Source organism: Etheostoma spectabile, chromosome 21 (genome assembly GCF_008692095.1).
Source record: "Etheostoma spectabile isolate EspeVRDwgs_2016 chromosome 21, UIUC_Espe_1.0, whole genome shotgun sequence".
NCBI lineage: Eukaryota > Metazoa > Chordata > Actinopteri > Perciformes > Percidae > Etheostoma > Etheostoma spectabile.
Window position 1 is genome coordinate 14,271,275 of NC_045753.1, and position 6,311 is coordinate 14,277,585.

The following is a 6,311-nucleotide window of genomic DNA, read 5'->3' on the forward strand; positions in this document are numbered from 1 at the left end:
TCAAAAATGCAAAATCGCGAATATTTTTTTTTAAAATTCATTTAGGCTATATGATTGCGGCAATCATACAAATGAATAAAATATGTTTTTTTTAACAGGTCTATAAGATAAATGCAGACTATCATACTGATGAATAAAAACACTTAAAATAAAGCGATGTAGTGAGAGAGAGAGAGAGCAAAATAGAAAGTGGGAAGGAGGGAAGGAGAGAGAGATAGGTAATGGTAGGACAGGAGGATGAGGAGTGGAGGAGGAGTGAAAGGGGGTCAGGAGGGTGACAGGAACGCTGCGAGGGGTGAACCGAAGGTCTGGTAAATGAATGGAGGAGAAAGGATTAAAAAAAAGAGTGCGACGGTTCCGGAAGTGAAATTGTACAGGCGGTTGATGGTCTATAATTACAGCTGAATGAACAAAATGATAATGAATGACTGAGTGAGGAGAAGTCAGCGGTGATGAATGAAGATAAATGAATAAGTCACAAGGCGATAGTGGTCGTCGTTGATTACTACAGTGGTAATCTTGATGGTCTGGTGAACCCTGCCTCATACTGTCATACAATAACTATCTAACCACAATGCTTACACTTCACCCAAATTCAAAAAAAATTGGTAAATAATTAATGTGCAGAGGTTCTGAAAGTAAATTTAGTTTGAGCACTCAGAGCATTTAAAATCCTTTGTCTTTCCAGAAGCAAATTTCAACTTGTTTAAGCCATTTGCTTCATTGGTACTTCCACTCATTGGTAGAAGTGGTTCCAATGAAAACTGTTCACCGCAAGTTCAGTTGGAACTTTTTCAATCCGCGGAGGACACTACAAACCAATCTGCTTCCATAGATTCAGGGTAAAAACAAAGAATATCTAAAAACTACTGTAAACACAACCACGATTAACTATGTGGTTAAAAGCATGTGGACGCATGCTTTGGTCTAGGTTCATGGTTTGGGTTTTAGGCGTCCAATGAAGGGAACTCTCAATGCCACAGCAAACAAACTTTAGAGTGTACTCCATCTTTGTTGCAAGAGTTGGGGTAAGGCACTTTCCTGTTTCAGCACAATAATGGCCGTATCGTACAAAGTGAGGTACACAAAGAAATGGTTGCCGAGATCTTGACTGTTCTGCACAGAGCTCTCCCCCAAGTGCCGGACCAACAGACTCAAGGACTCCTTTGTCCCTCATGCCATTAGTCTATCAACTCCTCATAGGGGAGGAGAAATAGGGCAGAGGACAATACATACATACTACATACATACATACAACATACATCACACACAACATACATACACACATACATACATGCCCACCTGGACTTAAATTCACACCTGGTCACTTTATAATAATTTTTAACACTGGACTAAACACTGACATTTTAATAATATGTATGGTCTTTTCTTTGTTTATTTGACAATTTTCTATTGTTGTATTATTTTTATTGGTATTTTGTTGATTTTGTTGTCTTTATACTGTCTTTTATCTATTTTTTATTTATTTGTTCTTGCTAAAAAAACTGCTGCTGGAACTTTCAATTTCCTGCGGGAGTCATCCCAAAGGATCAATAAGAGAAGTCTAAGTCTAGTCTAAGTCTCTAAACTAAAACCCATCAAACACCTTTGGGATAACTGAGCTTTGTGTGCGACATCCTGCTCAGCTCAATAATGCTCTTGACGCTGACTGGGAACATTACAATCTCTAATTTTGTCATCATGATTGTCTATACTGTAATTTTACTATGTTGGTCTATTCTGTATACACGGCATCTACTGCATGTCGTCCATCCAGCTAGAAGGTTTTTTTTTTGGAGTTTCCTTATGCGAATCGAGGGTCTAAGAACAGAGGGTGTCGTGTGCTGTACAGTTTGAAAAGCCCTAAAGCCTTTAATTTAAAATCCTACATCAGAATGGCCGATGTTACCCGAGTGAACACTGGATACAGTTATTTCACTCTGAGTTGGAATGAACCGGGCTTAACAGGAGGATTCCTTTTTGAATAGCCGGAAAAAGAGTTAAAATATGGCTTTGACAGCCTGAAAAAATATTGAAACATAGCTTGATTACGACAGTTAAGTCTAATTTTAAATCCTACCTCAAATGGGTACGATATACCTTAAAGGAAGATTTGTGAATTGTGAAATTGGGCTATATAATAAAATGTCTCGACTTGACATGAGAACAAATCCCTGCACCACAGCCAAAGAGATGATCGCTTGCTTATGCTCAATGTTCAGATGTCCATATATTTTTGGTCACAGTGGCAGAGAAGTGCCCTGATTCTGTTTTAAAAAAAAAAAAGAAAGAATTTAGATCCCCTGCATCTTAAGAGAAATGCACGTGTGTGTGTTAGTAAGCATGTCCACATGCCCATCCGTATGGGGGGGGGGGGGAATAAGGTGGAATGTGAAACAGATGTTCCTCTAGTTTCACAGGCACTGATGTCAACACTTTTACACTGCACAGGAAGTGTGTGTGTGTGTGTGTGTGTGTTGCGTATGAGAACTCATTTGAGGGAAGGCTTCCCATACACCTGTTTTTGTTCCGGTTAACATCTCTCGTCATGGTGAAGAAATGATGGCCTCGATGAAGAGAGAGAACGAGAGAGAAGGGAAGGAGGGGGGGGGGGGGGGGGGTCACCTCTATTCCCTCCTTCTGTGAAAGAGAAGCCTATGTGAGATGACACATTCGTTTTTCATCGGCCGTCTATTTTCAGCCATGATGGTTTTATGGTTATTGGAAAGGCGTTTGCCGTCTCGCTACTTCCCAGAAGGAGTCAATATTTCTCCTCCTCTCCTTCATTTCTCCCTCCTGCCTCTTTTTCTCTATTCAATATTTTCTCCAAAACACCACTCTCCCCCTCCACGCACAGGCAAGGAGATCTGGAAGGCATTTGAGAGAAACAAACACAAGCGTACGCGCGCGCACACCACACACACCACACACACACACACACACCCCACACACACACACACCACCACAGAAAAAATTGTAATGTTACCGAAGCCCAGTGATCCCGGAAAACCTCCTCTCAATGTCTCCCACTTTCTCCAGCTTATCTCAGTTCCCATCGCTGCTCTGTGTTGCTTACAGTGGATCTTTATCTCTCTCTTTTCACGGCTCTTGCGGGGGCTCTCGGGACCGACTGTGGCCTTTTTACGACGCTGATGTTTGCTAATGACTTTTAATGACGACTTGTTATGGCTCATAAAACCTGGCTTGTTACTGGCAATATCAACTTTAACTACAGTGTGGTGGCGTCTTGATAACACACCTAGGACATTTATCGAGTGATTACATCAGCCAAGACAGCAGAGTATGCATGTGAATTGGAATGTTGTGAGGGAAGAGAGATGTGGATGTGTAGTTGTAGCATTGTGAGCCGAAATAAAAAAGGGAGAGGGAAGTTTTTGTAATGAGTACAACTCCCTTGTGCCTAATCTCAGTCAATGGTAGATAAATTTCCACATGCCTTCACCTCCAAATATTGACATGAGAGCTGGGACATAAGCAGTTCATTTTGGGCTTGAGCCATAACCCTCATATATCATCATGGGTTGTGGGCATGCATTCACCTCCTTTCTCACTCTCTGCGCAGTCAGATAATGGGTGATAGGTACAGCTGATTAGAATTAGCTTCACAGCTCAGCGCAGGTGTGAAGGTCAGCCAAAAGCAGGTTGTGACCCCTGAAGAATCTGAGGTGTCACTGTTATTTCGAGCATTCATGGCCACACACGTCACACACACTGGCACTGGGACAGACAAAACACCACAGAATGCCCATTTACGCACATGCATGCCTCACTCACTGGGGAATTATGTAGGACACTGGAGAGTTCAAAACGTATTCTACTAAACCGTGACATATTCGGATTGAAGACAATTGTGGAAAGTAGAGGAATTTTAGTAGAGGATATTTTGAGGGAAGAAGTCCTCATCATAGCAAGATGATCTGTGTGAATATGAATAGTTCAGCATTCAACGCTGGTAGGAAAACAACACTTTTCCCTGTTTCCTAGTTTTCTGTAAAGAAAATGATCGCCTGTTTGGATTATCAAATAATCCTCTTAGTCAAGGTAGGTCCAGGTAAGTATTATCCCAAGTAGGAACCATGTGGTCACCAATACATGCTCCATTGTTATACAGCCCGCATCACATAAAAACATAAATACAAAACATTAAGGAAAAACAAGCACAAGACAGACAAAGCAGTAAGAACATCGAAGAAACATGACAACACGTATGACTAAATAAAACAGTTGAGTGCTGCTATATACAGTATGCTCATTGTTAAAAATGACTCCGAGTTTTAGGTCTATTGTTGTGCAGTCTATCGCCGTAGGCACAAAAGACTGCGGTACCTTGAAGTCAATTTCTTTTGCAGGAATCTGCCACTTGATTGGTTTTCATTACTTGTTATCGTTAAAAGTGTATTGTTAAAAGTAAAAATGGTTTTCTGATGTTTTTAGACAAGCAATTACCGATTATTGAGAAAACACCAACAGGTTACTCAGTAAATAAAGTCATTGTTAGTTTCAGCCCTAGTATACCATATAAAATAATAAATATAAAATGATCACCCGTACAGTATATATGATCCAGTACAAAAAACTATTGTTTGTGAAGCCTATGATGTGTCCACAAAAGTTCACCTAACTCTGGACTTTTAAAAAGTCATTCAGTCCGGTGCATCACTACCACAAGAAAACCAGCCTCATAACTTACCAACTCCTCTCTACAAGTAATATGCAACAAATTCCTTTTGATTAAAGTTGCAGGCCTGTTATGGATTGCATTAGACTGCAGTTACGTTGTTATTTTGTTTGCAATCTATAAGTGAAATCTGAAATAAAGAGCTAATTCTAATTCATTAATAATGGTAAATTGCTACAGTTTGGAAATGACACAAATTTCTTTTAAGTATCTAGATTTCCATCTGAACAGAGCATTTTGATATTTTCCAGACTTCATGTTCATTAATTACTTCGTTGGGTAGCGGCGCCACCTTGAGCCCACAGTCTCGTGTCATGCTGATAGGTCGTCCGTTAGTTTTCCTTGCAGACGATGATTACTACGGTGGCCCTGAGGTGCAAAACACAACACAATCAGAAAACAACGGCAAATCAAAACACAACCGAAAAGAGAAACACAACACAAAGAGAACACAACGGCAATCAAAACACAACACAAAAAGAGAAACACAACACAAAAGAGAAAAACACACCAAAAGAGAAAACACAACGACAAAAGAGAAAACACAACGGCAAATCAAAAACACAACACAAAACAACAACACAAAAAAGAAAACACAACGACAAAAGAGAAACACACAACGGCAAATCAGAAAACACAACACAAAAAGAGAAACACAACGACAAAGAGAAAACACACAATCAGAAACACCAACACAAGAAAAGAAAACACACACAAAAAGGAAAACCAACGACATTAACCAAACGGAAAAGGAGTACTGTTGACAGCATATCCGTATCACGTCATTTCATGTCCGGCATCAAAGTATTGCTTATAGCAGCGTGACCTCGTCTTTTGTGGCGCTCATGATTTGGAAAAATGGAAACAAACCCCGTCTTTCCGGTTCAAAGGACGGACCAGTTCTTTTGTCCATCAGCGACGATTCCTGTTGCCCGAGGTACTACCTACCTTTTCCGTTTTGGTTAATGTCGTTGTGCTTTCTCTTTTTGCGTTGTGTTTTTCTGATTTGCCGTTGTGTTTTCTCTTTTGTCGTTGTGTTTTCTCTTTTTGTGTTGTGTTTTCTCTTTTTGTGTTGTGTTTTCTGATTTGCCGTTGTGTTTTCTCTTTTGTCGTTGTGTTTTCTCTTTTTGTGTTGTGTTTTCTCTTTTTGTGTTGTGTTTTCTGATTTGCCGTTGTGTTTTCTCTTTTTGTGTTGTGTTTTCTCTTTTTGTGTTGTGTTTTCTCTTTTGCGGTTGTGTTTTTTGATTTGCCGTTGTTTTCTGACTTGCCGTTGTGTTTTGCACCTCAGGGCCACCGTAGATTACCGATTACAAGCAAGAGTATATGGCTGCAGCCTGGAGCGTCCCATTCATCCGTCCCGTCCATAGACCGTTAATGGTCCCGTCTCATCGGTTTCGTCTCAGCGGAGGCGTGTCCAACGGTAAATCCAGAGGGTCAAAAATGCAAAATCGCGAATATTTTTTTTTAAAATTCATTTAGGCATATGATTGCGGCAATCAACAATGAATAAAATTGTTTTTTTTACAGGTCTATAAGATAAATGCAGACTATCATACTGTTGAATAAAAACACTTAAAATATTGTCCGTCGATAAATAAAGCAGATTATAGAC

The 6,311-nt window shown here is 40.1% G+C and overlaps 1 long non-coding RNA gene across 1 annotated transcript in view; it reads left to right on the plus strand.

Moving 5' to 3' along the window:
* LOC116671777 (uncharacterized) overlaps positions 1 to 2,594 on the plus strand; it is a 13,488-nt gene extending 10,894 nt beyond the window's left edge. Inside the window, exon 3 of the long non-coding RNA XR_004327360.1 lies at positions 2,584 to 2,594. This is a non-coding gene — a long non-coding RNA (uncharacterized LOC116671777). The remainder of the gene's footprint in view (positions 1 to 2,583) is intronic.
* The last annotated feature ends 3,717 nt before the right edge of the window (positions 2,595 to 6,311 follow it).